At 38.1% G+C, this 24094-nt stretch overlaps 1 long non-coding RNA gene across 1 annotated transcript; it reads left to right on the top strand.

Annotated features, from left to right (window-relative positions):
- Positions 1 to 11994: 11994 nt before the first annotated feature.
- LOC112658363 (uncharacterized) lies at positions 11995 to 17893 on the top strand. Its single transcript, XR_003135654.3, has 5 exons — positions 11995 to 12120; positions 12216 to 12734; positions 15198 to 15323; positions 16261 to 16333; positions 17713 to 17893. It is a non-coding gene; the product is annotated as an uncharacterized LOC112658363 (long non-coding RNA).
- The last annotated feature ends 6201 nt before the right edge of the window (positions 17894 to 24094 follow it).

The raw sequence follows: 24094 nt of genomic DNA, 5'->3' as shown, positions 1-24094 counted from the left end.
CTTCTTTAAACGTTTGATAAAATTCTCCTGGGAAGCCATCTGGCCCTGGACTCTTGTGTCTTGGGAGGTTTTTGATGACTGCTTCAATTTCCTCCCTGGTTATTGGCCTGTTCAGGTTTTCTATTTCTTCCTGTTCCAGTTTTGGTAGTTTGTGGCTTTCCAGGAATGCGTCCATTTCTTCTAGATTGCCTAATTTATTGGCGTATAGCTGTTCATAATATGTTTTTAAAATCGTTTGTATTTCCTTGGTGTTGGTAGTGATCTCTCCTTTCTCATTCATGATTTTATTAATTTGAGTCTTCTCTCTCTTCTTTTTAATAAGGCTGGCTAATGGTTTATCTATCTTATTAATTCTTTCAAAGAACCAACTCCTGGTTCTGTTGATCTGTTCCACAGTTCTTCTGGTCTCGATTTCGTTGAGTTCTGCTCGAATCTTTATTAGCTCCCTTCTTCTCTTGGGTGCAGGATCTATTTGCTGTTTTTTCTCTAGCTCCTTTATGTGTAAGGTTAGCTTTTGTATTTGAGTTCTTTCCAGTTTTTGAATGGATGCTTGTATTGCGATGTATTTCCCCCTTAGGACTGCTTTTGCTGCATCCCAAAGATTTTGAACGGTTGTATCTTCATTCTCATTAGTTTCCATGAATCTTTTTAATTCTTCCTTAATTTCCTGGTTGACCCTTTTATCTTTTAGCAGGATGGTCCTTAACCTCCATGTGTTTGAGGTCCTTCCAAACTTCTTGTTGTGATTTAGTTCTAATTTCAAGGCATTATGGTCCGAGAATATGCAGGGGACAATCCCAATCTTTTGGTATCGGTTCAGACCCGATTTGTGACCCAATATGTGGTCTATTCTGGAGAAAGTTCCATGTGCGCTTGAGAAGAATGTGTATTCAGTTGAGTTTGGATGTAAAGTTCTGTAGATATCTGTGAAATCCATCTGGTCCAGTGTATCATTTAAAGCTCTCGTTTCTTTGGAGATGTTTTGCTTAGAAGACCTATCGAGTATAGAAAGAGCTAGATTGAAGTCACCAAGTATAAGTGTATTATTATCTAAGTATTTCTTCACTTTGGTTAATAATTGATTTATATATTTGGCAGCTCCCACATTCGGAGCATATATATTGAGGATTGTTAAGTCCTCTTGTTGAATAGATCCTTTAAGTATGATATAGTGTCCCTCTTCATCTCTCACTACAGTCTTTGGGGTAAATTTTAGTTTATCTGATATAAGGATGGCTACCCCTGCTTTCTTTTGAGGACCATTCGAATGGTAAATGGTTCTCCAACCTTTTATTTTCAGGCTGTAGGTGTCCTTCTGTCTAAAATGAGTCTCTTGTAGACAGCAAATAGATGGGTCCTGCTTTTTTATCGAGTCTGAAACCCTGCGCCTTTTGATGGGGTCATTAAGCCCGTTCACATTCAGAGTTACTATTGAGAGATATGAGTTTAGTGTCATCATGATATCTATTCAGTCTTTGTTTTTGTGGACTGTTCCACTGAACTTCTTCTTAAAGGGGAATTTTAAGAGGCCCCCTTAAAATTTCTTGCAGAGCTGGTTTGGAGGTCACATATTCTTTTAGTTGCTGCCTGTCTTGGAAGCTCTTTATCTCTCCTTCCATTTTGAATGAGAGCCTTGCTGGATAAAGTATTCTTGGTTGCATGTTCTTCTCATTTAGGACCCTGAATATATCCTGCCAGCCCTTTCTGGCCTGCCAGGTCTCTGTGGAGAGGTCTGCTGTTACCCTAATACTCCTCCCCATAAAAGTCAGGGATTTCTTGTCTCTTGCTGCTTTAAGGATCTTCTCTTTATCTTTGGAATTTGCAAGCTTCACAATTAAATGTCGAGGTGTTGAACGGTTTTTATTGATTTTAGGGGGGGATCTCTCTATTTCCTGGATCTGAATGCCTGTTTCCCTTCCCAAATTAGGAAAGTTTTCAGCTAGAATTTGTTCAAATACATATTCTGGCCCTCTGTCCCTTTCGGCGCCCTCGGGAACCCCAATTAAACGTAGGTTTTTCTTCCTCAGGCTGTCGTTTATTTCCCTTAATCTATCTTCATGGTCTTTTAATTGTTTGTCTCTTTTTTTCTCAGTTTCCCTCTTTGCTATCAACTTGTCTTCTAGGTCACTCACTCGTTCTTCCACCTCGTTAACCCTCGTCGTTAGGACTTCTAGTTTGGATTGCATCTCATTCAATTGATTTTTAATTTCTGCCTGATTAGCTCTAAATTCTGCAGTCATGAAGTCTCTTGAGTCCTTTATACTTTTTTCTAGAGCCACCAGTAGCTGTATAATAGTGCTTCTGAATTGGCTTTCTGACATTGAATTGTAATCCAGATTTTGTAACTCTGTGGGAGAGAGGACTGTTTCTGATTCTTTCTTTTGAGGTGAGGTTTTCTTCTAGTCATTTTGCTCAGTGCAGAGTGGCCAAAAGCAAGTCGTATTGGGAAAAAGAGAAAAAGAGAGGAGAGAAAGAAGGAAAGAAAAGAGAAAGAGAAAAAAAAGGAAGAGAAAAAAAAACGAAAGAAAAAAAAGAAGAAAAAGAGAAAAAGAAAGGAGAAAAAAAAAGGGGGTGGAGGTAGGAAACAAATCAAAAAGCAAAACAAAACAAAACAAAACAAAACAAAAAAAAAAAAAGAAGAAGAAGAACCACAGGGGAGTATCTTCTGATTCTGTGTACTTTAAGTCCCTTGGCTTCTCCTGGAAGTTGTCCGTCTAGCTGGTGTTCTGGGGGAGGGGCCTGTTGTGCTGATTTTCAGGTGTTAGCACTTGGGGGAGCTGCTGTGCCCCTGCCTGGTGCAGGGCTCAGTGGGGGTTGTTTACCCCGTGAGGCCGCAGGAGGAACAGCCCCAGTGGCGGGGCAGCTCTGGAGCCCTGGAGTCAGCCCCCGCAGGAACTCCGGAGCTCTCCGTCTGCAGGGCCTGGAGGCTCCGGGGCGGGGCCGCTGATCTGCTCAGCTGGGGCAGGAGCGTCCTTGCTGTCCTGGGCCCTCCCGGCCTCTGCCTGTCCCGGGGTAGGCGGGATCCTGGGCTGTGTCCCGGCGCCCTGTGCTCCGGAGCCTGCGCTGGTGGATTCGCGCTCCCGGGCCGCGCAACCCCCTCCGCGGAGCTGCCGCCCAAGTCCCTCCGAGCTGCTCCTGGAACCGCGCAGCCCCCTCCGCACGGAGCCTCTTCCTCTGCCCGAGCCCCTCCGAGCTGCTCCCGGGGCCGCGCAGCCCCCTCCGCGGAGCCGCCGCCCGAGCCCCTTCAGCTGCTCCGGGTCCCGCCGGGTCCCGCCGTGCGCGCTGCAGCCCTTAGGGAGCTCGGCGCACTCTCCTGGGCGCGCAGTTGCTGTTACTGTCCCGGGGAGCCCGAGGGCATCCCCTCCCTCCTGGGTCCTGCTCCACCTCCCCGCGAGCCCCTTTCCGCCCGGGAAGGTCGGTGCAGCTCCTGCTCCTCCGGGACGGGGCTCTCCTGTCCTGGGGACACTCGCCCCCGCCTCGGCCCGGCTCCTCGCGGGGCCCCTCCCCCTTGGAGGCCTTTGTTTCTTTATTTCTTTTTCCCCGTCTTCCTACCTTGATAGAAGCGCGAACTCTTCTCACTGTAGCATTCCAGCTGGTCTCGCTTTAAATCTCAGGCCGAATTCATAGATTTTCAGGATAATTTGAAGGTTTTCTAGGTAGTTTGGTGGAGACAGGTGATTTGGGGACCCTACTCTTCCGCCATCTTGCTCCTCCCTCTCAGTAAATTATTATTTTAAGGTCATCTTTATTTTATTTTATCTTTTATTATCTTTAAGGTCATTTTCATATTTCTGAACTATAATTTGTGAGCTATAGTCATTCACTATTGGAATTGGAAGAGGCTTAAGAGTCAAGTGCAACTTCCCTAGCCAAATCCTTATAATGGACAGTCTACATTTAATTGTCTCCAATGCTTTATCTTTCCATCACACTTACAACAATTCTGACTTTATTTTTAAGTATCTTTAATTTATTTAATTTAATATCATTAAGTTTTATACTCTGTTATTTTTTTCCTTATGTCATTACAGTAAAGTCTGAGGGCTGGATTTTGCTCTTCGGGGTCAGTAAGCCAAGATCAGCCCAGGAGCTGGTCTGAGGAGCACCCCATTTATTCTTGACTCCCTGCACTGGGGGGTAGCAGACTCCTGCCACTACCATAGCACAAAAACTACTCTGGAAAAGGTCACTATTATCTTATGTTGGAAGATCAATGGAACCTTTTCTCTTGTTAACATACTCGATGGCTTTGCAGTAAACAAAATTGGCTACTCATTTTCTCTTTTTGGTTTCCATTATGGCATTCCCTCTTGGTTCTTCTCTCTCTGTAACCTATTTCTTTCCAGTCTCTTTTGCTGGATTATCTCTCTTTACACAATCCTTAAAAGACTACTCTCTCTTCTCTACATTTATAACCATGATCTTACTTGCTTCTAGAGGACTTCAATAATCTGTGACCTGTTGACTCCCAAATCTGTATGTCCTCCTTAGATGGTCAGCAAAGTCCTGACAGGTAATCCTGCCCGTGGCCGTGTTTGTGCACATTTTAATTTTGGCTCTTTTGAGAACAGGAACAGAGAACCACTAATAGGTCAGGAAAGAGAAACTACAGCAAAGTTGGACCTTAAGGAGACAGGAGCTAAAAGGTTCTGCAGTTAAGAAGTCTTTGTACACTAGAAGTAAGAATAAGCAAATTTTCAGGTCTTCATTCTGATGTCCTATTATAAATGTGATGGCCTCACCCCCATTCTAACTCATTAAAAATGCAAATTCTTGCCTTATTTCTTGGTTTCCTAAGGGAGAATATGACTCTTTAAACTTATATTTCATTTTCCTTCCCCCTGACCTCAAGTGTATGGGATTGAGTTAATTATACTCAGACACACTTTAACTTGCCTGTGCAAGGCCAAATTAATTGTTTTAATTTTTCTTCTTATTTCTCATTCTTACTCCTTCCATCATTTGATGGAATTGCATCAAAAGGCATTGACTTTAATATGTGCGATATGTGTCCTTGGATGGTATGTGTCTCTGGAAGATGTATAAATGATGCTATATTATTGCTTTCTATTTTTCACTCAGCGTAGTTTTTAAAATTTATGTTTCTGTATATACATCTAGTTGTGACTGCTAGAGGCTTTTCCAGTGTATGTATTTATCATATTTTACTCATCCACTTCGCTGATAGACATATGGGTTGCCTCCAACTTCTCTGCTTCTGAAACAGTGCTGCAAAAACAACTTTACATATGTCCATTTATCTACCAATGACATTAGTCTTCCGCTTTACATATATAGAAGTAGGGTTGTTAGGTATGTGCATAATTAATTTTGTTAAATATTGCCAACTTACTCTTTAGAATGGCTTACCAATTTACAGTTCTACAGTGTTTGAGGGGTTCCCCTGTTTTCTACATCCTCATGAATATTTTTAATAGTACATTCGGAGTTTTGCCAAAGTGGATTTGCAATATAACTCATCATTTCAAACCAGTTCAACCAGATCTAAGACTAGCCACTCTTGGATCAGGTGTCTGTACCTTTTCCAATCATATGTAGCTAGTGAAAGGTAGGGTAACATGGTAGATAATATTGCTTATTTGCTTTCAGCAAGGGCAGTGAGTGCGGCAGCTTCTCCTTAGAAGTGTTTGTGGTTGAGGCAAGACCATGAATTTTTCATTCTTCCTTCAAGTCTCCTCCATTTTGTTGCTAGAATTATCATTCCAAGTGCAAATCTGCTCTGCTATTCCGATAGGCTAAAACCTAAACTTCTTAATATGCTTTGCCACCTGGCTCCTAACTTCTTCTGTGGCCAGAGTGGAACCCCTATGGTTTTCCTAGCAGGCCACAGTGTTTCATAACTTCAGTGCTTCTTCTGTTACTGCTTTTTGTGCTCGCAAAGTCATTTAGCATTCCCCAACTCACTTTTCTATTGCAGGTCTCCTGACTAATCTTATCTATTTTTAAGCCTTGACTCTAGACTTACTACCCCCAGAAATTACTCTATGCCCACTCTAACCTATACATCCTCTTGGTTGACCTGGCTCCCTGCCAACTTTTACATGAGAATGTCTATTCCTTTCCTGGACTTTATGGTGCTGCTGTTATCTCCTGCTTGGCTGCATGTCCTTTGAGAACAAAGAAGGCATCTTATTTGGCTTTTTCCTCCCAGAGTCTAGCAGTATCTCAATCTAGTGAGTGCTTAACAAACGTTTTCAAATGAATGAAAAATGAGCCACTTATTTTTACAGGGTAATAAACTAAGGCCTGGAGAGGTTAAGTGGCTTTCTCAGTGGCATACAGAAGGTAGATGAGAATGCTGGAAGTAAAATCCAGGTCTCTTAATTTCTACTACTTTCCACTATACTGTGAAGAATCCTCCACCTTTATCCTAATTACTTCCATTCTACAGGGTAAGAAACTGAAAAATTGAAAGTCATCTTCCTAATGCCAAGAAACATTGAACTACAGTTCTATGCAGGCTTTTAAAACTTTCCTTTGGATTTTTCCTCCTCCACTGAAAAATACTGAACTATATGGAAACAGACATTATAATAATATTTTGAATTGTGAATTGTATGAAGAAATTCACCATGGAGCTTCAAACTAAAGAAATTCCTTAAATCAAAGATTATAGATACTAATTTTTAAAAAGCTGATGTTAATGAAAGTGATGTTACCACTTTCCTACCATTTTTTACTGTATATCAGAGACATAGCAATCAAAGTCATCATTTCTGTCGAGAAACTTTGCAGAGACGTTTACAATACCGAATATACTATTATAAAAATATGTCCTTTTCGGTTTTCAAAGGGCCTTGAAGTGTTTTGCAAAAATTCTCCACCCACTTCAGTACTCTCTACTCTCGACCTTGAGAGAGTGCTACAGTGTTCCCGCTAGAGCTGGGGAGGAGAGAAACCATTCTGTCTTTATTTTTCCATCCATTCTAAGAGTAGTTCAGCTGGAGCTGGTGGTGAGTGTGGCCATTATCTCCAGGCATTTTCTCTGCCACTTTAGAATAGGATAGACAGGTGTCAGAGGGAGCATAAAGGGTGTGTGTGAGGTTTCAGTGGCATAAGACTGCTTTGTGGCTTGCTGCTAATGCTTTTTCAATTTACACATGTCTGAGGAAGGGCCATCACTCTCCATGGTCCTGAGAATGGAGTTCATTATTTCTGTGCTGCGAATTAGGGGAAGGAATAATAATTCTCTATGTAAATTGAAGGAACTCAGATGCACAGTGAGGCTCTGCATCTGATGGTGCAAATCCTGCAATAGGACTGGAGACTTCCGAGTCTCTGCTTGTTTCCAGTCACTGAGAAAAGAATTTCTCATCCGTCAAGAGTGCCACACAGGCTTATAGCATTAATGTTTATAACCATCAGAGAATCATAATGTTTATCACATTAGAGGCAAACTAGAAAATTATTTATGATATAATTCATGTGTATCATTTAGACACCCAGCAATGTTCTGTCGAGTAATGCTCATGAATTATTTCAGTGGGAGGGGGCTGATGGCAAAGTAGGAGGTGACAGTAGTAGTGAGATATGTGGCCCATTGTTTTGTTTTTAACCTTTGATAAAATGATTCACAAATAGAAACATGAAAACTGCTGCATTAAAAGCATGTCATTTCCAGCAGAAAACTAATATATTACCTTATCATGAAATAACACACATGGTCATTGGAAGCCTGAAAGATACAGTCTGAAAACACAACTTTTAGACTTATATTAATGTATAATTAATTATATTATTTGGGTTAATTATATAATATGTATTTATATAAAATGATTATATTAATTAACTAGACACTTGGCATTATATACATCATATAGAGAGAAAAATCTTGCCCCTTACCCAAAATGTAGAATATTTTAAGAAATATGGTAACGTCTGTTTGTGGAAAAGAATGATCTGTGGATTCATTGACTAATTTAAGTGATCCAGTTAACTTTATCTACATGAAACACTAAGAACTATTCAAAACTAACACAAATATTTCCTTGATTTTATACAAATCTGTTTTTGATTATGGAATGTGATGGGCATGATAAGCATAATCTTTAAATTAAATTATACTTTATTTTATGCTCTTCAGAATTTGGTGACTTACAGAGGCTGGGAAAAGTAGAAAAGGTAGTTTCCCCTTGACTAGGATTATGTTTGTTCTGTTTGCTCACAGACGTGACCAATTAATCTAATGTCAACCCTTCCTTTTTTTCTGAATATGAGCAGCTAGTCAATTTCCATGTAAGGATAAACTGATAAAAATATAAACATATATCAAGTAGTGTTTATGAAAATTTAAAGAAAATGAATTCTTTCAACTTTCATTTATTCATTTACTTCTTAGATTACAGAAAAGTAAAAAAAGATAGATTAGGTCATCTAGGCATTTATCTGGAGCCATTAGAGGATCATAAAGTGTCTCTTCTACATTGGAAAACACAATCAAGCGAGAAAGCTCATTTTCTTCTCAGTTGAACCTATGAGAGGCCTTGATGAAATTCTCAGTGTAAATCTCTGGCTTCTTAATCAGATATTAATTATGGGATGAGACAGGCTTTTTTTTTTTTAAAGATTATTTATTTATTCATGAGAGAGGCAGAGACATAGGCAGAGGGAGAAGCAGGATCCCTGAGGGGAGCCTGATGTGGGACTCAATCCCAGAACCTCTGGATCACAACCCAGGCTAAAGGCAGATGCTCAACTACTGAGCCACCCGGGTGCCCTGAGACAAGCTTTTAAAAAGGTATTTTATGCAATGCCATCCATATTTTTTGGTCAGTGCTTCACTGAAACCAGTTCCAAATCAAGATGCTTCCCTCTTCATTTTTAAAGAATTTATCAGAGAAGGAAACCTCTTAGATTCTATTGATAGTCTACCCCACAGAAAGATGTCTTCTAGATGAGATGGCAAATTTTCTGGTGTACAAAATGCTGATATACTAGCTTCAGCGACAGCCTCTGTATCTAAGTGCTTTTAAAGACTCAGAGATATCTGTCACAATTATGACATCCTCAACAAGTAGATTATGAGCAGGTTTGGGTCCCAAGATCTCCGTTGAGAAGGAAGGGAGCAATCGTTCAGTCTCCATTTTTCCTTTGAGCCATTTTGGAATCTTTTATTCTGTAGTTCACCAGAATGTTCTACTTTTTATTTCTCCTCTTCCTTGGATGATGACTGTGGGCCCCAGGTGCCAAACTGTGGAACATAATTGTCTACTGATGGTGACATCTGGTTTGTTGGCAAGCCTCTTCTTGAAATTTTTTTTCTCAGTGAATAAATGATAGCTTAGAGCTGGGTAATAATGGAGCTTTGTCTCCTAACATCTTTGGGCCAGGTTTATTTCAAATTCATTAGCTTATGCTAAAAGTAAACTATGAACCGTTGATAACCCTGGCTGCAAGGGTTATCTTGCAAGGTAGTCTTCAGAAAGTCTTGCAGCCATAATTAGCCTGGAATAAATTTTGCAGCTGATTTTTTAATGAAACAGTTTTCTATCTCCAGGGATGTGAAAGTAAGGAAGATTTTTGAGACATTTACAAGGGGAAAAAAATCAACTCTTACAATTGTTAAGTGTTAATCTAAAGTACGAAGAGGGTGCTTTTGTGAAATTGTCCCCAGAGACAAAATTTACAGAATACATCCGAATTTACATAATACAGATACAATCTAACCATTCTTTATGTTTCTTAATATACTGTACTCACTATCTACAGTGTCCTTTTATTATCTCAAGGTTGTTTATGTCTAACCATCCTTACCCATCCCTTGGCCTAAAATCTATTGAAAACTGAAGAAAAATCATGAGTACTTAGAAAAGAGAAAATAGCAAATGAAGCTATTATTTAAAAACAAAATTCAAATATTATTTTTTTTAGAGAAGAGAAAGTTAAAGTACTAACTCCTATAATTATAGAAATTTGACCCCAAACTTTCTAGTCCTGTGATATATAGTTTATGCCTTTGTCTTTAAAGAAGGAAAAATTCTATCCTACAAAGTTCAATACTGCCTGTAAATTACTGTTTACTCAAATAGTAATTCTACTAGTCTATTTTCTTTGCTAAAGAATAGATAAAAATTACACTAAAAACTGGATGATCCTACCATGTAGCCTTTTTTTCTATAAACAATTCTTACAGAAATAAAGTCAGATGATTCAGAAAATATGGATGTCACTGATGCATTTGTGAGGTTGTGTTTGCCTAAGCTGTATTCCAGAAAGTAGTATGGTGGTTCTGTAAGGTCTAGAAAGGACATACAATTATTACAAAGGTCAAAAATGAAGTTTTCCATTTTCTTGAGCTTCTAGGCTAAATTACTAATATTGAGAATTAGATTTTAATATGCAAACTAAACCCAGATGGAGGTTGGAGTGTAGTTGTGAGTGGAATCTGTCCCTGAAGAGGTGGGCAGATTTTCATAGGAAGTAGTCTGGAGCAGGAGAAAATCATGGATTGGGGGTACAATATTTAAGAGGGGGAATAATGGGGACAGAAGAATGTCTTGACTGTGAAGCAGGGGAGGAAGAAAGTAACTTCAGAATACTATGGGGAAGGAATGGGAAGCATAGCCATTGTCTGGAAACAGAATGGAAAAGAGGGACATTTAGAGAAGTTTTAAGAGAAGACTTTTAAAAAATTAAAAAGAGGAAGTAGTAATAGTTACCGCAGAACTAAAGAAGCAAACCTTTAGAATGATGAATCTGACTGAAGTTCCTGGGATAATACTTTTGACAGCCTTGATCTTCCCGGAATCTGAATTCTTTGAGAGCAGAGTCTCTATGTTCCCTTTATACTTCCTCACCCTGGATTCCATGTTTTCTGCCTTGGCTTCCATTATCTCTAGAGACAGCTCTGTAGAAGGCTACTGGGGCCTCTTTCCCAGTCACTTTTTCTTACTCATATCCATCTTGGCCACTGCTGACTAGCACCAACCAGTGTGTCTCCCCTGGTTTCTGTGGTCCTTCACTCTGCTGTTTCTCCTCCTGCCTGCCAGCGTGCTCCTTCTTTGGTTCCCCATTCTCCTTTTGCTCCCTCAGCATCACCATTTCTCACCACACTCTTTCACATGGTATCCCACATGATTTCAGGATGTCAGACACCTCAGTGAAGACAGGCCTGCATCCTGGCCTTACTCTGAGTTCTTTCCCAAGTTGTCACATCAGCCTGCTAGACTCTGCCTGGATTTCCCACTGGTACCTTGAGCATAAGGGGTTTGAGATATAATTATCTTCCCATTACAAAACCGGCTTCTTATGTTCCCTAACTCTACTATCAGTATCACTGTCTTCCCAGTCATCCAGGCTCAAAAAGATTGATATCTTAGATTTCTCCCTCTTTGCTTCCTAGATTCAATTGTCAAGTCATTCTGCCTTTGCAATGTCTCTCACATTCATTGGCTGTCATTGTCACCACTCCATAGAAGCTTCTGTAACAATAACTTTCTTATTGTTCATTTGACTCTGATATCTCTGATAGGATGTACTCATAGTATAATATGGATAAATTAACATTTATAATATTATCCACATTATATTTATATTTATATATCCATATTATAATTATAATTAATTTATCTATATTATACTGTATTAATAAATACTATTAACATTCATTCAATCAACAATTATTGAGTGCCTACTCTATGCTAGACAAAGGTCTGTGGAGATAGAGAATAAAAGGTTCTTACATGACAAAGGAATATAAAGTCTTTTCTTAAAAGAAGGATTCTCACATAAAAAGAATGAGTAATACAGCTTTATTTGTAGAGAAATAAATGTAGTAAAGAAGAATTTGTTGATGATAGCATCTATTAAATAATGAAATAGGATATTACAATTGTTTATAGAGCCTCCTTTCTTGAGTATTTTTAAGAATAAGATAGGTTGATTATTCATAAGCACTAGGTTCAGGACCAAAACAAAATCATACTAATGAGACTCATTGTACCTACTGATCCATTTACTTTAGTCTGTCTTGTTTCAGCTGGTTTTTCCACACTGGGATCTGTCTGTGGGTGACCTCTGAGTCATTTGCTAGAGGCAAAGGCTTCCATTTTCTTTGCGTAGTGGTAACCAGAGAAGGATGTGGATATTGCTCAAAGAGAAGTAAGTGGCTTTAAGCCTCTGTTTAAAAATCCTAAGTTTTTGGTTTAAATGCTGTTTTGAGGAGTTCATTATTGAAAATATACTTCTGCTTTCAGAAAATGCCCAAGCTCTGCATCAAAGGCAAGCTGCTGATTGCTAAGGATGTGGTACAAGAGCAAGCCAATCATTGATTATAAGAAAAGGGGAAGGCTTCCAGCTAGTTAATGAAGCAACCTGCTAACAGTTTTCGGGTTGGAAAAAGTGATCAAGGACTTTCTTTTACACAAACAGCATCATTTGATTGTTCTCACTCTCTCATCATCAGAAGATTTGTGCAATACAGTGAGATGTTGTAGAAAGAGCCTGCATGGGATTTGCCATTAGACCTGGGGCTGGGTTCCAGTTCTATTCACTCAGTGCTTATAAAACTTGAGCAAGCCAAGCTTGCCAAGCCTCAGTATCCTCACTTAAAAAACAAGATTAACAGTAGTCACCAGTTCACCTGCTTATTGTAAAAACTTCAGATCTGTCAAAGGGCACTGTGAGCTAAAAATATCCTAAATTATCTATGCAAATATCCAGTAATAACTAGAGGGGAGGTGCTGAGAACCAGAAGTTTGCATTTTTAATTAAACGTAAGTCTTAAACAAGTTTGACAGATACGATGTGTAAGAAATAGCAAATAAGTTTATAATTGTACTCAAGTGTTTATTTAATTCCATCCTGAATGTGGATTATTTTAAAAAGTAAATCTCAATTTGCTCTAGTGCTATGTTCTAAAATCTACTTGCAAATTAGTTTTTGAAATGTCTGGCATATTTTTCCACAGAACAATGCTATAAATGGTGGTTGTCTCTAGCACACCCTGTAAAGACTACCCAAAGTAACTAAAATGTCAGGCTTTTGCAGTTTGGTCCAGGACCCTAGCCATTTTCTAGTGTCTCCATATAGCATAAACTACAAGTTGGAGATCATTTATGCTTTTGCTGCTCTTTGGAACGTAGGAGAAAGAACTGTGGAATTTCTGGTAGTGGCTGTGTCCTCTTCATGTCCCCAGGGCATGATCAGAAGGAAATATGGCTACGTGGAATATCCGTATACCTACCTGCCTTCACCCAGCACATGTCATACTAAGAATCCTTATCTCTTCTCTATTCAACCTATACTTTTGCCTGGGTTGTGGTGAGTCTTTGAAAATAAATTCTTGAGAAAAGTAGCATCATAGCAAAATCGCAGCCACTCCTAGGGCTCCTATGGGGACCCTTCTTCTTCCATAGGAGATATAGCCATTAGGGAATGTCTCTCTTATATCCAAGAAACTCCAGATCATGTAGGGGAGGGGCCAGAGGAAATAAAGGGTTTAGGATGTTTGCTTCCTCCCCCAAATTTCCAGGATAGGAAACCCCTTTCCCTAGCACAGGCCAAACAGACACATTAGTTTGAGAAGTTTGTAAATTAAAGATCTTCATGTAATATTGCTTCACCACAAATTCTTCTGTTATTTTAATAGAGGAGATATTTTTGCTTTTTGAAAGAACACTAAAGTGAAAAGCACACTTGTTAATCTCTCAGCTAAGATAGGCACCATTTTGATGTCCATAACAACATAAAATGATAAAAGAAATATTTTAAAAGACATAGTTCTATGGTGGGACAAACAAGCTTGTTAAATATATATATTTCATGGTTTTAAGTCAACAGATGTAGAGAAAAGTCTGTGAAAAATCTGTATGATTAGAAATAGCTAAGCCAATATTTTCAGTTTGAATAATGTTTTAGTGATAGTTAAATGGTAGAAGCTTCTAATCTCTCAGCCCCAAGGTAGTAACAGGGATGCCTCTGGTTGTGCAGTTTGTGGACTAGACAAAGGGAGCTGGAATCCAGTGAAACACTCTGGCACAAAGCTAAGCTATAAGGAAGAGACACTTTCATGATATTTACACTAAAGTGCTCTCTATGCTAGCAAGTATCCTGTTTGGCAATCATCAAACACTAGACCCACCTGCCAGGAGGAAAAAAAATTGCAGCCAGGGGATAGCTTAAGGGAATTAGTACAACCAACTCCATTAATCTCTGTTTATTATAAAGTTGACACTTTAAATGTTTATTAATGAAGGAGAAGGGAAGTTCATACTTATTGAGAGTCTATGATATGTTAGGCACTGTGTTACCCTTTTGAAGTTTGCTCAATTGCCTCCAACAAAATGGGCAAAGGCAGGGGAAAGGAATACAAGCAGATAATAATTACATTTTAAATGCCAATGCCTTAAATTAGCATAATTCTTTTCATAGAATTTGAAAATACTTAATCTTATTTATCACAATAGCTCTATGAAATAACTGATGTTATCTACATCTGACAGGTAAGTTATAAGAAGTAAATCTTTACTAATGCATTTAACTCAAATCTCCAAACCCTTAATCCTGTGCTCTTTTCATCATGCCAGTAAAAGGCAGATTTAAGTAGTGGAAATCTGTAGGCTGAGTCTCGGAATAGAAAGTAGTGTGTGGGGTAGGGGTTGGTGGAGGGGGGGCTGACATTGGAAAGAAATTAAACTTCAAAGAATAAATTTTAAGTTAACTGATACAAATGTTAACTATACCTAAAACCATATAAACAAAAAAGAAAAACAGCTAGAAATTCTTAAAACCCAGGGAGAAAACAGAGGACTCTCAGAACATTTTATGTAGCAAGTACCTTAAGAAGGAGGTCCTGCCGGATGCCTGGGTGGCTCAGTTGGTTAAGCCTCTGTCTTTGGCTCAGGCTCAGGTCATGATCCCAGGGTCAATTCCTGCATCAGGCTTCTTGCTCGGTGAGGTGTCTGTTTCTCCCTCTCCCTCTGCTCCTCCCCGCTGCTCATGCACTTTCTCTCAAATAAATAAATAAAATCTTTAAAGAAGAAGGAGGAGATCCTGTCAAGGTGAGGTGGGAAGAGCTGGAAAAAAAAAACAGCCACAGATTCAGTCTCAATGGGAAAAGGAGGGCCAGACATTAAAAGCAATATATGCATTTAATAATTTGAATATCCTTTTGGGATATTACAAGGAATAATCATATTGACTTGACTTAGCTGATAGTAATGTATTTGTTTCCATAGGACAAAAGCTTAAGAGAGCTTCATGATTATGAATATAATATATCCTTAAACCATCATGAAGCTGTGGAAGACACCACAGTAGTACATAACTCCCTGAGAAACAGAAGTGGTTTAGCCTTTCAGCTGGTACGTAAGTTCAGTTCCATTCAGCCAAAGACTGTCTTAGTTAAATACAACTTTTAATTAATGGTGAATCGAATGTCTCAACCAGATTTCTCACAAACCTGTGCCTTTATTCAATTGCAATATGCCCTTTCTTCACAGCACTTATCATACTGTCCATCCATCTTTTCATCCTTTCATCTGTCCATCTTCTATCCTTCCATTCATCCATTGTAGCACCCACTTATCCTTCAGCTCATCCATCCTTTTATCCATACCTTCGTCTAGCCATTTATCCTTCTACCCATCCATCTACCCATCCAATAATCCCTTTATTCTTTCTCCCCAATTAAGTTAATTGCTTGTGGATAATAAGAAGTTACGAATAAACAGCACTGGAAATCAAGATGTATTTAGGTGTGCAATTTCAGGCAAGTTGGAGGATATATAATTGCATCATTTATTATAGTCCCGGTAGTCACCTAGTTAGTTTATCATGTTGTGGCTCAGAACTAAAGATAATCAGCTATAATGATCAAGCTTAGTTTAATAACATTTTCTTTTTATCATTTTGCATTACTTTTATATTTATGGAAACTGCTATTTCAGCTTCTGAGATTACATTAAATGAATCCTATCTGTCTTGACAAAAGCCTTCTATTACTATTTTTGGAGAAGTTCTACTCACTTCTGCAATATTTGAGGACATATTTGTTTTCATTATTAAGCTTCATGAACAGAAGTAATTTCTTCCTTTTGTATAGTGCTTTATAGTTTATAACACTCTTTTTAGATCCATCATCCTTGATTCTCAATTAAAAGCCAAACTCAATATTTTGCATATGTTTTGCTGCAGATCTCATTTCATCTCAGGTGAGCCAGCGACCCCCCTCATCCCCCTCGGGACATGCCCCAGTGCTGTTTTCATTAACTTTCCCCTGGTGTTTGTTTGGATATTCAGATGATGATGAAGTGGATGTTGTTCTCATTATTCCTGCCTCAGGATGTGGTGGACCACCATCTGCAGATGCCGTGTAAGTGATCATCTTGGCACTGACCCATATGCCACCTTTGTAGTCATGAGTATTCTATCCGAGAGATGCCATCTGGTTTTCACGGTAGCCGGTGGAAAAGTGGGGGTCTATGTTTTACCGCTGAGATGTGTGTTCAGAGAAAAAAAATTGAATGTTTTCTGCTCCCATCAGGGACAGAGCATCAGCTGTTGTGTTCTTTGTATCAAATTTTCTCATAGCATATACCTTCATCATTAGAGTTGTTTTATCAGAAATGTTAAGAAGCCTTCCACACTCTGTGGAGCGAGGCTGGGATGTGGGTTAGGTGGGAGGAAGAGGGAGGAACAACTGTCCCAACCACAGAATCTATAGACCTTACATGATTTAGCCCACCACACCAATCCTGACTTTTTAGTTTTTTAGATGCAGAATACTTTTTTGAGGTTGTCATTTTTAGTTGTTGAAATTTTTAAGAAATAATTTTCAATTACAGAACAATTATAAGAACCATGCAAATAACTTTCATATGTTCTTTACTCAGATTCATTCGTGGCTTACACATTTCGGCACATTCGCTTTATATATGTTTATCTTGAACCACTTGGGAGTTAATTTTAAAAATTGTACCCTTTTTGCCCCCTAAATAGTATAGATTTTCTAAGCACAAGACTTTTTTTACATAACCGTGGTACAGTTATCAAGTTCAGGAGATTAAAATTGGTATAAAACTAGTTTCTAAAACATAGCTCATAATTTTAAGACTTAAAAGCAGTGTTGAAGTTACAAAATTTCTCCACCATATTTCTTCTCTTAATCAAGTTGGTAACATTTTTTTTATAGCCCCTCTTATCATATGTCCCCTTCTACTATGGAAGCTTAACTTTTGAATGTACCATGCACTTGTCGCAACTTATAGCACAAAATCAGTGCTATGGGCAACACATAGAGACACCCTACGCACTTGACTCATACTGAATTTGTAGAAAGCTATGTATCCTTCGTCCTAAAAAGTGTTTCTGAGGTTCAGACACATGTCAGTTTCTCACTTCTCTCCTCTTTTTGGCCCCATGGATTTACTGTACAGTTGCAGCTAGAGTAGGAATCCTAAGTACCTTAGTTTTATTTTTTTCTGCCTTATTCTCTGACTTCTCTACCCAGCCTTTATTCAAGCAAGGCTTGTATTTCAAATGGTTTCTTTTTATTCAGAAATTCACCCACTCCTTCAATGATCAAGCTCCTTCCCATATGATAAGATTTTAGGTGAACAATATGTACTCTTTAGACTCTTTAGGATAGCATCATTGATTTTTCAGACGTCTTCAAAAGGAAATGCATAGGAATAAGCATTATTTATAAAGGTATCTTTTTCATAATCAGTAACTATTCATCTCTTCTATTAGCAGGTTTATCAATCACAAAGAGGGAAACAGGCATCTGAAAGTGGCTGGCAATCAAGAATACTACAGGAAGCTTGCTTTTGGAAGGACATATATTCTTACCTGGTTCCTATTTCCTTATGAATTTTCTTGGCTTAATGCATTTAGTTTTATAATTTGTGTTCTGCTCCCACCACTAATTTATTCCCTTGCTTACCAATTTATCCAGATAAAGGTCTTGAGACTACAAAACGTAACGATGAGTCATTCCAAACACTATTTCTTATGTTTACTTTGCGCTGACAATAGCTAGTCTCATATTTCAAAAAGAATGTTTTCCTACAAAATACCTTTTTTTTAAAAAAAATGGTGAGACATTGAGATAAAAGACCCGAGTTTGGCAGAGTAATTAGTTGGTCAACTGCTTCTTTTTTTTTTTTTTTTTGATCACATAAATTACTTCTCTGTCAAGTGACAACAAATGTAATTTGAACTGAGATTAATTACATAATAATTATGCTTAACATAATTGGTTAAATAGAGGAATTTCTTATGAAATGGTAGATTCTTAAATTTATACAAATAAGACCAGATGGTGAACAGCTAGTTTTAATTAAATTAGGTTTGGTAATTATAGATGATTAATTTTAAATTTGACTCAGATTAGAAAGACTATATTAAGGAAATTATTTTTAGTTTTTTCAATAGGATGATAATGTATTATGATAATTATAAACCCCAATATCTGGGATCAAATTAACAATCCCTCTTAATTTCACTTTGATAAATAAGACTTTGGAAAAGGTTACTAAGAAAAATAATAGTATCTCCTTCCTTAGAGGTCTTTGAGATTCAATAAGACATCATGAGTATAGGAGTTAGGTGTTTTCTTTCACAGAGAAGGGGCCAGGGAGGCCAGTGGTTGGAAAGATGAAGTAAATGGTTTCCTGAAGATATTTCTAATTCCTGAATGTGGTGACCAAGCCAATATTACAGATTACACTCTGGCAGAGAGTGCCAGAATGCATGTTAGTCTATCAGACAACAAAAAGGTTTCTGAAAAGGACGTAAAAATCCCACAAGGCAGGTATGTTAGAGGAAGGGTTTTTCTCCACTTTTTCTTTTCATTCAGAAAGTATTTTCACATTGCTTATCATATGAACTCCTGTATAAAGAGTCTGTGAATTGCTTCTAACCATAGGAGCTGTGTGTCACTCATCTGTGAAAAAGTCTGAAACTAAAAGTGCAAAAACAGATAAGCCTGGCTCACTGAGGGGCCTGCCCCACACTAGGTTCATTTTTATTCTACATGGATGGCTTTTGATTATGTTTATTTGTTCATTCATTCATTTATTCATTCATCAAATATTTATTGCATGCAAAGCTCTTTGTCGGTGATATGGTTTTATTAGACACTTGCTTTAAAAGAAAAGACTGTTAAAGCAAAAGCTTACTTTCTGTATTTTCATTGTTTCTATATGCTTCCAGCAACATAGGTCTTTAGCTGTTTTTCCTATTACCTTTAACAGGAAAGGCAAAGCCCAACTCTAGCTCAAAATCAGCCTCATGCTAAAGTGGCCTGAAATCTTCAAATGGTCCAACCAGGAGCACAGCTGCTAAGGTGAGGTCTCTCAATGAAAGCACACACAAAGCCACATGTGCAGGATCCTGTGTGTGAGGAGACAGGATAAGGCCACCTGGCTGTCTAAGGGCAGCATCCCAGATAGGTCCCATTGTTCAGGATGAGGATTATATCCTGGTTCCCTGCCTTGTGCAGGACTGATGTTGGCTACAGCAGAAATTCACTTTAATAAACTATAGTAGTGGGTGGGCACCTGGGTGGCTCAGTGATTGAGTTTTGCCTTTAGCTCAGGTCATGATCCGGGGGTCCTGGGATTGAGTCCCACACCAGGTTCCCCACAGGGAGCCGGCTTCTCCCTCTGCCTGTCTCTGCCTCTCTCTGTGTGTCTCTCATGAATAAATAAAAAAAAATCTTTTTAAAAAATGAAACTACAGTAGTTTTAGTTGGACTAAGACTAGAGTCCTGAAGCCATCCAGGATAGCCTTTTCTGTCTGGGGTAGGATGGACTGTATCTGCCAGATTATAGACCAAAAAAGATGCTTTCATGAACGTAAAATTAGAACAGAGAGTTGGATTTTTATTTTTAACTATATTTTTCATTACACAAGTCATACATAAGTATTGTAGAAAGCTTATGAGACCTCAAGAGACAGAGAGTTGGATTTTTATTTTTAACTATATTTTTCATTACACAAGTCATACATAAGTATTGTAGAAAGCTTATGAGACCTCAAGAGACACTAAAAGGAAAAAAAGGTTTTTAATCTCACCATTTAGCAATTACTCAATGTTTAGGGATACATTCTTCTAGATACTTTTCTATAGATATCTATTTTTATCTTAGAAAGAATACAGATGTTTGTGTATATACTGTTTTTTTAACCCAGTTTTTCCACTGGATAACATATTGTGAGCATTTTCCCACATCAGTATATTTATTTCACCTTGAACAATCACTATGAGGGAAACATGGTATTTCATAATATGACCTTTACTTATTTGGCCAATCCCTTATTTTTAGACATTAAAGACTTTATTTTAATTTGTTTTTAGCTTGGTAAAATCCCTTAGTCCACTGTTGCTGCCTTTGTGTCCAGAGAACAGGGGCTATTCATCTAGAATTGGATCATGCTCCAGGTGGCATTCATGAAAACAGCAAATCTAAACTATAATTCTTCTCTTCTGCATTCATTACTTTCTGCACACTTGCAACTGCCAGTGATTATTTTTAATCAAGTAAATTTTAGGTTAGTTACTTTGTGGTGACATAAAATAACACCCCAATTTAATCAGTAAACTATAATACTTAATTAGTAAACAATGAACTAAAGGTTATTACTGAAAAAGATGTCTTAGGTCAGTGGTTTCAAACCTTGGCTGCACATTAGAACCACCTGGGGGGCTTTGAAAAATCCTAAAACCCAGGCCTCACCCCAGTCCAATTAAACCGAATCTCTGGATGAGGTTCTGAGCACCAGTTGCTATTGTCAAACTTCCTAGGTAATTACCATGTGGAGCCAAATTGGAGAACCACTGGCTCTATATCAAGTCCCTTACTGTTTGTGAATGTGAAATTTCTTTTGACTTCTCTGAATCTTTGCATCAAACAATGACAAGATGGGGTGGTGGGACTGACCCAAAGTGGGAATTAGCAGTTGGAGAGGGAAGTCTAATAGGGTTGCTCCCTTCTTCCATCTCCTGAGGCACAGGCTGGGGGTGTGGTGGGGCAGTAGCTGGCTCCGAATCCATGGGAGAAAGCCTTGCCTTACAGAATGGATGATCTGTGCCCTTGATGGTGACAACAGCAACACCAACAGCAATAGCCTGTATAGTCTTCAAGTCACTGAATGTCCCCAACAGCTCAATGAGCCTGGAGCTGTGATCATCCCAGGTAATAGAAAGTAGAGGTGAAGAGTATACACTTGGAGCAAAACATCTGCTTGCTATCCAGGCACAGCCCTTAAATCTGTATAACTTTCAGAAAGGTACTTAATTTCTCTGTGCTTCAGTTTCTGCACCTGCGAAATGCAGATAATAGAGTTTCTACCTCTCTGTTGGGATGAATAGATAAATAAACCCCGGAAGAGCTTTTAGGAAAGTGCCTGGCACTCATCAAAATACCAAACAGAACAGTGGTTCTCCACCAAAAGTGATGTTGCTCTCTCCCCAACCCCTCAGGGGACACTTGGCAATACATATATTTTCATTGTCTCAGTGGGGCCGGTGGTGGTGGGAGGCGGCAAGTGAGTAGAAGCCATGGATGGTGCTAAACACCCTATGATGTGCCGCAGAGCCCCCACAACAAAGAATCAGCTGTCCCCAAATGTCAGTAATGCTGAGGCTGAAAAACCTCAGTGGATGTTGGTTATTTAGCCTTCTGGGGAGGAGGATAAGCCAGGTTTAGGAAAATTGAGTAATTTATCCAAGGCCATGCATCTGGTACTAGGGCTGGGATTTGAACCCAAGTCAGAAATACAGAGTTATCTTTGTCATTCCATGAGGATGTGGTCTATGGATGTGGGGTTTAGCTTCATTTCTAAAGTGTGGGATACTTCTTCCCCTCATCCCTAGGTTTTATGAGGCAGTTAGGGGAGGTGACTTTTGGTCAGCTGACTACAGTATATGTGACAGGGAGAGGGAGATGCCGTGTTGGAAATGGCAGTCTTCATCAACTCTGATTACCACCACATCTCACCCTTTCACTTTTATCAAGCAGAGACGGAAAGAGGAAACGAAAAAAAGTGGTGAAAGGGTGTTATGAATGCCATCATATACTCTTTGGGATTGCTGAAAATGTAGGGATTGATGTGTGCCTTCAAAAAAAGCAGTGAATCTATTCAGCATCACCTTTCCCTGGAATCACAAGTATGCGGCATATATGTCCCTATCCTTGTGAGTAATTTAACAATTGTACATATTTCAATTTCTAGGCTATTTCATTCATTCTCTGGAAACGATGAATAGACAAGAACTGTAATGAACAGGCTGATACATTATAGCGGGCACCCGCAGTTCAGACAATTTAAATCTAGTGAAATTAATAAAAGGTACATCAAAGTGTGCTTTTTCAATCTGCTAGAGGAATGGGAAATTGCATAACACCTAGTGCAGAGATGGTGATAAGACAGCACTAAGTGACAGACTTACTTTGCAAGTTTATGATCACCTCTGGGTGCCCATTAACGAAACGTATTGAATCCCTCTTAAAGCATCATTTCTGGCGGAGGTTCCTTGGAGCAGCTCTCAGAATAGGACTCAGGCAGAGCTGCCCTTGCCCTCACTCTAGACCCACATTCCCTTTGGGGGGCACTCACTCAGCAGAACTTTCTCCTGTTATGCATCTCCCAGTACAAATCTAATTCTTCACCTGCCTTTTTGTGTGTTGAAAGCTGTGTTATTCCTGTCTACATTTTTCAGCCGTATCAGCTATGTAAATCAACACATCTTCTTGGATTGATTTTCTTTGTGAGCCAGGAGCCATTTGTGGTGTTTCTGCCTGGGAATGTAATTTGGAGCTGTTTCACTGTTGAGTTTTTGAGAGGCTATTTTAATTTCCATCTAGTAGGTCTTTTTTCTTTCACTTGTCCCAGATCTCAATCTGTTTCTATAGAGAATTGATTCCTCACTTGATAATAGCTTTACTTACAGTACATTCTAGAGTTTCCAAACGCCAGACTTGGTAAGAATGCAATGCAGGTACAACATGACAGTTTTTCAACACTTCTGGAAGTGACATAATGCTTGAATGCAGGAATAAAATTACCTGTCTGGTAATTGAAAATTGAGAACGCAATGATCATTGCCTTTTTATCATAAAAATTTGTAAAAAAAAAAAAAAAGAATAGAAAAGAAAGAAATATAACAATGCCACTGTATTACAAATGGTCTACGTCTTGTTAATGTAAAAAGAAAATCATATGTAAAATAAAATGGGGATACTTCATGGCATAGCATGCTTTTAGTATATTGGCAGTTATAAAACAGCTGCAAAGTATTAATCTAATATTTTACAGAAATGCAAAATGAATTTATTCGAATCTTTAAAGCATTATAAACTTTCTTCCCATTCTAGAACAAAACTAAAATTCAAACATATTAGTTTAGTAGAGCAGTACAAGTAGTTTTATTTGTCTTTACCTAATTTTTGCAAGGTAGGGAAAACTTTATTATAAGGATGTTTCTAGGCAGGAGTCTACATGTTTTTATTCAATTTATGATAATTCAAAAATAATTATCTTACAGATTTTTAAGCTTATTTTAATAGATACACAGTAAATGTTAATTTTATAAATTATAAAATAAATCAATCATAATAAATCAATCATAATAAATCAATTTGCAATTTGAGTGCTTTATATCAAGCTAGTTTATTCCATGTTTGAATACAAAGAGATTAAAAATATCATCTATTGGAAAATAAACTTACCTAAGCATTAAAACAATTTCAAATTTTAATAGAGCTACCCCATTAATTGAGAGTAATTTAACCTTTAAAGTGTCTCACAAAAGCAATGAAATATTCAAGACCAAAAATTTAAATTGAATTAAGTTAAAAATAATTGTTAGTTGTGAACAAATGTGTTAAATTTTTTCATAAAATTGTGAATGTTAATTTTAAATGGAGAAATCCTAGCCTTTAAAAATAGTTATATAATTGAATGTGTTTAATACAAAAATCACTCAATGCACAAAGCTAAAAATTATTTTCTTTATTTAAAATATAGAAAGGAATTTTAAATAAAACAACTTTTTTAGTCTTATAATAACAATTATAATAAAAATGATTAGTCATAAACTTTAAAAATCATATAATGGGGATATATT

Source organism: Canis lupus, chromosome 12 (assembly GCF_003254725.2).
Source record: "Canis lupus dingo isolate Sandy chromosome 12, ASM325472v2, whole genome shotgun sequence".
In the NCBI taxonomy this organism is placed as follows: Eukaryota; Metazoa; Chordata; class Mammalia; order Carnivora; family Canidae; genus Canis; species Canis lupus.
This window is presented reverse-complemented; position numbering and strand designations above follow the sequence as displayed.